General features: G+C 43.5%; 1 pseudogene; it reads left to right on the top strand.

Moving 5' to 3' along the window:
* The first annotated feature begins 1,007 nt into the window (after nt 1-1,007).
* Nucleotides 1,008-6,600, top strand: LOC132223425 (glycoprotein endo-alpha-1,2-mannosidase-like protein; annotated as a pseudogene).
* The last annotated feature ends 3,906 nt before the right edge of the window (nt 6,601-10,506 follow it).

The raw sequence follows: 10,506 nt of genomic DNA, 5'->3' as shown, positions 1-10,506 counted from the left end.
CACATAGAGGGGCCCAGGAGCCTTCTGCTGGGGGTGTGAGCTCGTGGGGCCCACACACTGAATCGGGGCTATTGTGGTGTGCCATAGAGGGAGAAGTCCTGGTTTCTGCTTCAGTGGATGTGTACCCTTGGTTGGATTTGCATGCTCAATGGCTTCTTACAGAGGCACCCAGGAGCTGTCTGCTGGGGCAGTGTGCTCAGGAGGCCTTTGTGCCGGAGTGGCACTACCATGGGGATGAGATGCCAGTGGCCAGGGTTGTGCCTTGCGGCAGTTCAGAGAAGCACCTGGGGGCCACCTACCAGGGCAGTGGGCTCAGGGGGCTTGCGCACTGGATCGGTGCGACTGCAGTGACTGGAGGTCATTAGTTGAGGAGTGGGAAGTCTGATTTTCTGCTGCGAGGCCTTGAGCCCTTGGTTGGATACAAGTGCGCCTAGTGGCAGCTGACAGAGGCACCCAGGAGTTGCCTGCTGGGGCAGTCCTCAGGGGCCTGCGTGCTGAAACCATGCGACACGGTGTCTGATGTCTGTGGGTAGGCAGCTGGGAAGGGGGAAGTCCGAATTTCTACTGCTGGGGCCACACATCCTTGTTTAGATATGAGCGCACCCAGCCAGGGCTGAAGGAGGCACCCAGGAGCTGCTTATGGGGCAGTGGGCTCAGTAGGCCTGCGTGCTGGAAAGGCGCAACTTCAGTGTCCAGAGGTCAGCAACCAGGGAGGACGATGTCCCAATTTTTGCTGCTTTGTGCCCTTGGTTGAAATCACACATGTCCAGTGGGGGCTCACAGAGGCACCCAGGAGCCGTCTGTCAGGGCGGTGGGATCGGGAGGCCTACACTCTGGAAAGGCATGACTATGGTGTCCTGAGGTTGGCAGCTGTGGAATGTGAAGACTCAGTTTTTGCTGCTGAGGCCTTGTGCCCTTGGATGGATTTGTACACATCCAGGGCTCACAGAGGCACCCGGGAGCTGTTTGCCAGGGCAGCACACTCTCTGTGGCCCTTGTGAAGCCGCATGACAAAGGTGTCAATGGGCAGGCATCCAGGTGGGGGGGAGTCCAAATTTCTATTGCCAGAGCTGTCTACTCTTGTTTGGATACAAGTGCGCCCTGCGAGGGCTCACAGAGGCACCCAAGAGCTGCCTTTGGGGTGGTGGGCTCAGAAGGCCTACGCGCTGAAAAAGCACGACTGTGGTGTCCGAAGGTCAGCAGCTGTGAATTGGGTTGACTCAGTTTTTGCTGCTGTGTCCTTGGTTGACTGCGTGCGCCCAGTGGTGGCCCACAGAGGTACACCAGGGCTGTTTGCCAGGGCGGTGCACTCAGGTAGGCCCTTATGCTGAAGCGAGTGACTGAGGTGTCTCTGGGCAGGCAACCAGGAGTAGGGGAAGTCCGTATTTCTACTGCCAGGGGCCTTATGCCCTTGGTTGGGTTTGCACGTGCCCAGTGGCAGTGCGCTCAGGCATTCAGAGGAGCCCTGGTGCTGAATCTGCATGACTGAGATGGCTGCGGGGAGGTATCCAGGAAGGAAGAATTCAGAATTTCTACTGCCAGGGCAGTGGGCCCTTGTTTGGGTAAGAGTGTGCCCCACGGCGGCACCCACTAGCAGCCTGTGGAGTGGTGGGCTCAGGCAGCCTGTGCACTTGAAAAGCATGACTATGGCTCTGGAATAGCGCGATTGTGGCGTCAGGAGTTTGGCCACGGGGGAGGAGGAAGTTGCACTTACTGCTGCGGGAGCGTGCACCCTTGGAGGTGGAGGTCTCAGGGTGGGGCAGCAGGATTTTGGCTGGAGTGGGCAGTGTCCAAGACCTGTCTGGATGATGGTGTTGATGCGTTCCTAGAAGAGGCCGCTCTTCCCTTCAAGATGGCGTGGGCTGCAGTCCGAGGAGTGCCCACAGTGGTGGTAGGTTCTCCCTGTCCAAGAGATCCTGGTCTGCCAGCCCCTGCTGCTCTTGCCGGATCTAACTGTCCCTCACTCACTCACACACATACCACACACATCCACACACTCTCCTTTCACCCCCTCATTCACTCACACCCTCTCCCTCACCTCCGTCTTGCCTGCTGCCATCTTCAGGAACCTCAGGGCTTTTTGTTTTCTTTATTGATTTTTTAGAGAGAGGGGAAGGGAGAGGGAAAGAGAGAGAAACTTAAATCAGCTGCTTCCTGCACACCCCCTACTGGGGATTGAGCCCGAAACCCAGGCATGTGCCTGACCAGGAATCAACCCAGTGACCTTTTGGTACATGGGACTATACTCAACCAACTGAGCAACATCAGCCAAGGCAGAGAAACTGGTTTAATTCTAAATAACAGATAACATTTTAAAACACAAGTACTAGTTTATACATTTTTTTATTTTGACTAAATTTTGCATTGGAATCACCCCAATATATTACCACCAAAGTGAGAAAGATGCTGCTGCCAAACAGTCAGAAAAGTGGTAGTAACTTCATGCAGAATCAGTGCCATAAGCCTAAGGTTAGAAAAATTCATATATTTAGTGGAATAATAAAATTATAAACTGTATTAATCACACTAGGATGTGAACACTGGCCTTCCTTCCAGGTATATGGAATCCAAAAGGGATACTTACTATTACAGAGGAAGACAACCTTAACAAGAAGCTCTGTGAGGGTTCGGAAGTATGACTCGATGAACTGCAAATCTTATACAGTGGGGCCTTGACTTACAAGTGTCCCGACTAACGAGTTTTTTGAGATACCAGTTGTCTCTCCGCCGATTTTTTGCATTGAGTTGACAGAGTAATTTGAGGTAACGAGCTCCTTAATGAGCTCGGTCTCAGAACGAATTAAACTTGTAAGTCAAGGCCCCACTGTAGCTAAATATTAAGACTGAAGTTTCTTGGGATATTGTACAGTACCTGGAACCTTCTAAAATTCTCTATGAATTGCTAGACTGGTGTGTCTCAGTGGTTGAGCATCAACCTATGAACCAGGAGGTCACGGTTCGATTCCCGGTCAGGGCACAGGCCCAGGTTGTGGGCTTGAACCCCACTGGGGGGCATGCAGGAGGCAGCCAATCAATGATTATTTCTCATCTTGATGATTCTATCTCTCTCATTTTATTTCTGAAATCAATAAAAATATTTTAAATAAATAATGCTGTGAGAGGGTAGCTTTTCAATGGCTCAATAATGACAAGTCTCAATGCCAGAGGTGCTGGTCAATGAGAGATTGCATTGGACTTCAGGATATCTACCTGGAATCCATTCACTCTACAATCATTTATTGGAAGCCACTATGTATCAGGTGTTTCAGGCATTGAGGAATACATTAATGATCAAAATATAAATATCTCTGCCCTCTTGGGACTTGCATTCCAGTGGAGGGAGAGAGACAATAAACAAATAAGTTAAATGTATAGTATGTTAGATGGTGATACATGCTATAGAGAAAAATAAAACAGAGAAGGGAGATGGTTAGGCTGACAAGGGGAAATTTCGCTGAATAAGTGACATTTCAATATAGACCTGTAAAGAGGTTATGGAACAAACCGCATGATATTTGGGAGAAAAGTGTTCCATATAAGAGAAACAAGTATAAAGATCTTAAGACAGGAGTGTTTCTGGTAGTTCTGCAAAACAATAAGGAGGCTGATGTGGCTGGAGCAGAGTGAGTTCAATGGAGAGTAGTAGATCAGAGAGGTAATAATAAAGGGTAAGGACATTGGCTGTAACTCTGAATGGGATGAGAAGTCACTGGAGAGGTTTGGACAGTGCAGTAGCATAATCTGGCTTATGTTTTAGTAGGATCATTCTGGCTTTGGGGTAGAATAGATTGAGGTGGGTGGCAAGATTAGAAGTTGAGAGACCAGTTAAGAAGTTACCAGTGCACCCAGCTGGCATGATTCAGTGGATTGAGGGTCGTCCCATGCACCAGGAGGTCACTCATTCAATTCTGGTCAGGGCACATGCCTGGGTTGTGAGGTCAATCCCCTGTAGGGGGCATGCAGGAGGCAACCTATTGATATTTCTGTATAATCGTTGTTTCTCTCTCTCTCTCTCTCTCTCTCTCTCTCTCTCTCTCTCTCTCTCTCTCTCAATAAAAACATTTTTTAAAAAAAGAGAGAAGCTACCAGTGCAATCAAAAAGTTGGTAGCAGTGTAGGTTGAATGGTTTGATAACAATGGAGGTTGTAGGAAATAGTCATATTATGGCTATATTTTGAGGATTGTAACAAGAAGTTTTTTAAAAATATATTTTATTGATTTTTTACAGAGAGGAAGGGAGAGGGATAGAGAGTTAAGAACATCAATGAGAGAGAAACATCAATCAGCTGCCTCCTGCGCACCTCCTACTGGGGATGTGCCTGCAACCAAGGTACATGCCCTTGACTGGAATCAAACCTGGGACCTTTCAGTTAGCAGGCTGATGCTCTTTCCACTGAGCCAAGCCAGTTAGGGCTACCAAGAAGTTTTTTTTATGGAATGAATGGAGATGTGTTAAAAATCAAGGCGTCAACATAGGTACAGAGAACAAACTGATCGTTGCCAGAGGGGAAAGGGGTTGAGGGGCTGGAGGGCTGGGGGAAAAGGTGAAGGGATTGAGAAGTACAGATTAGTAGTTACAAAATAGTCATGGGGATGGAAATATAGTCAATTATAATGTAATTACCATGTATGGTGCCAGGTGGGTACTGGAAGTATCAGGGGGAATACTTTGTAAAGTATATGATTATCTAATCACTAAGCTGTATATGTGAGATTGATGCAAACTGTTATTGAAAAAATAAATAACATATTTTTAAAAGTAAGGAGTTAAGGGAGACTCCAAGTATTTTTTGGCCTAAACAATTAAGATTGAGTTGTCATTGTTGAAAATGGAGAAAACAGGAGAAAATTAGGTTGAGGTGGTGGTAATGAGAAATACAGTTGAGACCAATTTAGCCAATCAAGTAGTTGGATTTGAGAATGTGGAAATCAGGGGAGAGGTCAAGGCCTGAACTAAAAGTTGGGAATCATTTGCTTACTAGTATATCTGGTATTTACAGCCATGGGAGTAGATAAATTCATCTGAGGAGTAGGTGGAGATAGAGAAGTGAAGTACAAGGACAGAGCTCTGAGGCACTTTGTATATACATCTTCAAAGAAGATATATGATCTTGAGAGTAAGAATATTTGGGATCAAGTTCTATCTCTGCTATTGACTGACTATATTATATTTCTGGGCAAATCACTAGTTCACTTGGGTCACCAGTTTCCTTATGTGTCACACATCTATAATAATAAAAGCATAATATGCTAATTAGACCAGACATCCTTCTGGACATCCTTCCTTCTGGACAAAGCTGAGGCAGGCGGGGCCGAGGCAGAGGCGGCAGCTGCCGTGGCGGGGGGCCAAAGCCCTTGCATGAATTTCATGCATCAGGCCTCTACTACTTTAATAATAATCCTTTTAAAAGTTGAAAGAGATGGACTTCTGGCTCTTGGCCTAGGCCTGGAGCTGGCATCCTTGGAGTGATACTCGGAGGGCCTCACCCCCTGTGGAATCACCCCGCCCCCCCCACCAGAGGCTGAGGCCGAGGCCGCCCCCAGGCAGAGTCTGTGCATCTACTCAGACCTGCACACCTTCTGCTATTCATGGTACGGGAGCCAGCAGTGGGAGGGCCACTACTAGTACATTCATTGGGACCACATCATGGTGCCTCACTGGGACCCCATGATCTCGGCCAGCTATGCCTATGGCTGCCATAGTCCCCCCAATCCCCACGACTTGGGCTCCAGCTTCTACCTGGAGTTGGGGCCCTATGGCTCCTGGGACCCCGATGTACTGCGGGAGCACATGACTCAGCTTAAGGAAGCCGCCATCAGCACCCTAGTCCTGTTCTGGTATCCACCTGGCATGGCTGATGATAATGGGGACCCCTCTGATGACCTGGTGCCTGCCATTCTGGACACTGCCCATCAGTACAACATCCAGGCCATCGTTGGAGCATCATCCTTAGAGGTTGTGACCCCTGGACAGATACTCACATGACCAGTATCTTCTATCTGTGTCAGGTGGCCTTCCACATCCAACCTTACAATGGCTGGGATAACATCATTCAGCATGACAATATCAAGTACATCATTGACACGTATGGCTCCCTGGCACATTTTACTGCTATAAGAACAACATAGGGAAGAGCCTTCTACTCTTTTATATATCTACAACTCATACCTGACAACGCTGAGGCCTGGGCCCATCTCCTGACACCAAATGGGCTGCACTCAATCAGCAACACCTCCTATAATGGGGTTTTCATAGTGCTGCTGGTAGAGGAGGGACACACTCATAATATCCTGGCCACTGGATTTCATGGCATGTACACCTACTTTGCTCCAGTTGTTTTTCCTTTAGACTCCTCCCATCAGAACTGGAAAGCTGTGAAGAACTTTTGTGATTCCAACAACCTCAAGTTCATTCCCAGTGTGGGGCCTGGGTACATTGACACCAGCATCCAGCCCTGGAATAACCACAACACGCAGAACAGGGTCAATGGCAAGTACTATGAGACAGCCCTGCAGGCAGCCCTGGGGTTACACTGGGTAATAACATTATATAAATATCAGGTGTACAATTCAATATCTGTTGGTCACTTACCACCCTAAGTCCCCCTTTTCCCACTTTGCCCTGACCCCACCCCCTTTTTTCTCTGGTAACCACTATTCTATTGTCTATGAGTTTATTCTTTTTTATTAGTTCATTTGTTACTTTTTGTTTTATATTTCATATATGAGAAATCATACTGTTTTTGCTCTTTTCCATCTGACTTATTTCACTTAGCATAATAATATCAAAATCCATCTATGTTGTTGCAAATGGCAATATTTCATCTCTTCATGGCTGAGTAGTATTCCATTGTATATAGGTACCACATCTTCTTTATCCAATTATCCACTTAGGTTGTTTCCAAGTCTTGGATGTTGTAAATAATGCTGCAATGAACATAGGGACACACATATATTTTCAAATAAATGTTTTCATATTTTTCAGGTAAATAGCCAGAAGAGGAATTGCTGAATTACATGGTAGTTTTTAAGTATTTGAAGAACCTCCATACTGTTTTCCATAGTTGCTATATTAATTTATATTCTCACAAACAGTGTACAAGGGCTCCTTTTTCTCCACATCTTCTCCAACACATTTCCTTTTAAAATTTTTTTCAGGGCAGCTCCTGCATTGAGCATCTGCCCCCGGTGTTCAGTGAGCATCATAGCAACTGGTTGTTCCGCCGTTGGGTCGATTTGCATATTAGCCTTTTATTATATAGTTTTTAAAAATAGATATCCTTTTGTCCCACTTATATTTCAGTGACCCCCCTCATCCCAATATTTCAGGATTAGTTAAGTCCATTTAACTCAAAGTACATGTAAAACTTAACAAACTTACAGGGACGACTGTATACAAAACAGAGTTTACTACTGTTCTTTTAAAAAACAGATTATGATATTTTTAAAAACAAAAGATTCAACCACATCAATAAAAATGAATGGGACAAAAGGCTTTTACTCTCTGTTAAATACATCTAAAATATTTATTATAATGGCAGTTAACTTAATTTTTTAAAATAGATTAAATACTATAAAAGGACAAAATTTCTTTCCTAATTTGTTCAATATCCCACAAGGGACTTATGTCTTTTAGACTTTCAAGTAACCAAGCTTCCAACATGGCAAGTGTTCATTTAGATGTCAGCAGAGAATTCCTGTGTATTGCAGGTTTTTGATGAGTGTCTGAAATAATCATCACTTTAGGCACACTAAGGATTACCTTAGAGAGTGCTACAGCCTAGCACTCAGCTTAGGGCCTAGTATATAGATAACAATTAAAATTGTATTAATAAATAAATGAATGAATCTATGTCACTAGATATTGCCTTTGACCATTAAAAAAATAAAAATAAAATAAAATAAAAATTTTTTCAATTACAGTTTATATTCAATATTATTTTGTATTAATTTCAGGTGTACAGCATAGTGGTCAAACAATTATATAATTTACATAGTGATCCCCCTGATATTTCAAGTACCCACCTGGCAGTATACTTACTTAGTTATTATGATGTTATTGATTATATCCCCATGACTATTATGATTTTGGTTTTCATGTCCCTGATAATTAGTGATGTTGTACATCGTTTCATATATCTGTTGGCCATCTGCATATCTTCCTTGGAAACATGTCCTCTGCCCATTTTTTAATTGAATTGTCTGGTTTTTTGTCTTTATTGGGTTATATGAGTTCTTCATATATATTGGATATTAGCCTTTTATCAGAAGTATCATTTGCAAATATTTTCCCCCATTTGATTTACAAATGCCTGATTTATTGCTAACATTCCTGGAACTCTTCCATTTCAAAACAAATCTTTTATAAGTATATTCACCTCTTTTATTGATGTGAAAATTATGTTTTGTGAGTGTATCAAGGTTGGAAGGCTTTCTTTGTTTTAATGACTTTCAAAGAAGGCAGTGTTCTATAACGCAAAGAGCACTCACTGGCTTTGCAGACAAATAGAAGAAGCGGCCATTGATCTCAGCTCTACCACTGACAAGCTGTGTTGCCTAAAAGAAGTTACTTGACTTTTCTGATCCCATTTCTATTTAAGAGTAATAATACCTACCTCAGGAAAAATATTTTAAAGATGAAATGAGATTAAGGTCATATAAAGATATCTGGCACATAGTGGGAGCTCAATAAAAGTTAATTCTTTTCCTTTCAGGGTTATCCACTGAAAAAGCATTACTTCTTCATTAATTTATTTTTAAATGGCATTTCCTGGGCTACCTACTTAGTTTTGTCTTCAGGTAACTTATAGTTTCTATCTAAACATCAAATTCACCCTTCAAGTATGTAGTTTTGTCACCATTACAAATATTCTCAAGAATACGGTTTGAACTCTGGAGCTGGTCCCATAGAAGGGGTTTTAAAAATGTTTTTGATAGTGGCAGCATCACTGAGATAATTGACTAGACCCCCATGGGCTGGCTGGGTTCATGTACATTTGTGGAAAGTTCAACAGTAGCATCCAGGCTTATGATTTTCCAAGCATATCTTTGGTACATCACCATCATTTCAGAATGAATCCAACTTGCCTCATGCCTTACCAGAGCATCTTTGACTATAATTGCCTTTGTGGGGAACATTACAGGAGCAATGACCCTATAGAGACTAGCTCTTGGTAGGCCCTGTAGCCTGTTTACAAGACTAGTTCATGCTTTGGGACCATCTTGAACTCAGGATTGGCCTTAAGGTTAAAAGACAGAAGCAGACTTTAGAAAAGTTAATGAATGAATGCATGATGTAAAATGTTTCCCTTGGGCCAGAACTCCTATTGATTCCTTACACATTGCCAGTCCCTGAGTCCTAGAGGCTTCCAGTCACATATGACAAAGGGCTGATCATCCAACTGAAGTGACCTGCCATTCAATAAACCATATCTCAGCCAATTTAGAAGATAGCTCATTTTCTCCTTAAGGATCTCTTCTCCCTTCATCTCTACGAATATTCCAAATGTGATCTATTGAGGCCTTTACCCATGCTTAGGGAAGACAAGCTCCTCTAACCTTCCTGCAGGATCTTTCTTTCTTTTAGAAAGATCTTGGAAGGGCTCTGAAGGTTTTATTGCTTCAAGTTATGCTTGGCCAAATTACTCACAAGTGCTGAATCCTCTTAGGGGTGTCCGCCTGAGAGAAGGAGATCTATTCAGATGAGAGCCTGTATTGAGGCTGCCGACAAAGACCAATTAGTCTTGATTGTGCTGGCTGCATTTGGAGGGTGACTGCCCTCAGACCACCAACTCGTGCCACAAAAGTACTCATCCCACCCAGGAGTCAGCTGCTTTCCCTCATTTCCCAATCCAGCTTCACATGACCCCTGGGTCAAATGCCTCTCTCTTGCCCTTACTTTAGCTCCTGCCAGGTTGTGGATAGTGCTCTTCATCACAACTGCATTCTTTTCCCACTCTGTCAGAAAGCTGGCCATGTTTTTTGATTGTTGTGATAAATGAAGCAATCTAATCTTCCCTATAGAAAATTCACATAACTTCATTTTCATCTATTTTGTCTCTTGCTGGCCCAGACTGTAAACTTTAATTGGAGGAATTCAGGTCTAACTTTTAGATTATTCAGCCATTTATAAGGTTATATATTTCTATGATTGGATGTCACAGTCACAACAATGAGATGATATATTTTATTCAGTCAAACATCTTTTATTAAGCACCTACAAAATGCAATGTAATAGGAGGGGTTTGCAATATAAGATATAACTTCTCCTTCTCTCTCCAATACCTTGTTGCCAATAAGAATGAGAGCCATGAACATAAATGACAATGATAGCAATTGCTTACTTTCTTTTATCATTTAGTAGGCTGCCACCATGTGTTACACATATTTCCTTTAATCCTCATGGGTCCTTTATGCACAATTTTAAAATACAAATCTTTAAAAACCCAGAGTTGAATCATATCATTTTTCATAACTAATTGACAGCAAAAGGTGACCTGAACTTTT

The sequence above is a fragment of the Myotis daubentonii genome, chromosome X, assembly GCF_963259705.1.
Source record: "Myotis daubentonii chromosome X, mMyoDau2.1, whole genome shotgun sequence".
NCBI lineage: Eukaryota > Metazoa > Chordata > Mammalia > Chiroptera > Vespertilionidae > Myotis > Myotis daubentonii.
Note: the sequence above shows the minus strand (reverse complement) of the source record. Positions and strands in the feature narration are given on the sequence as shown.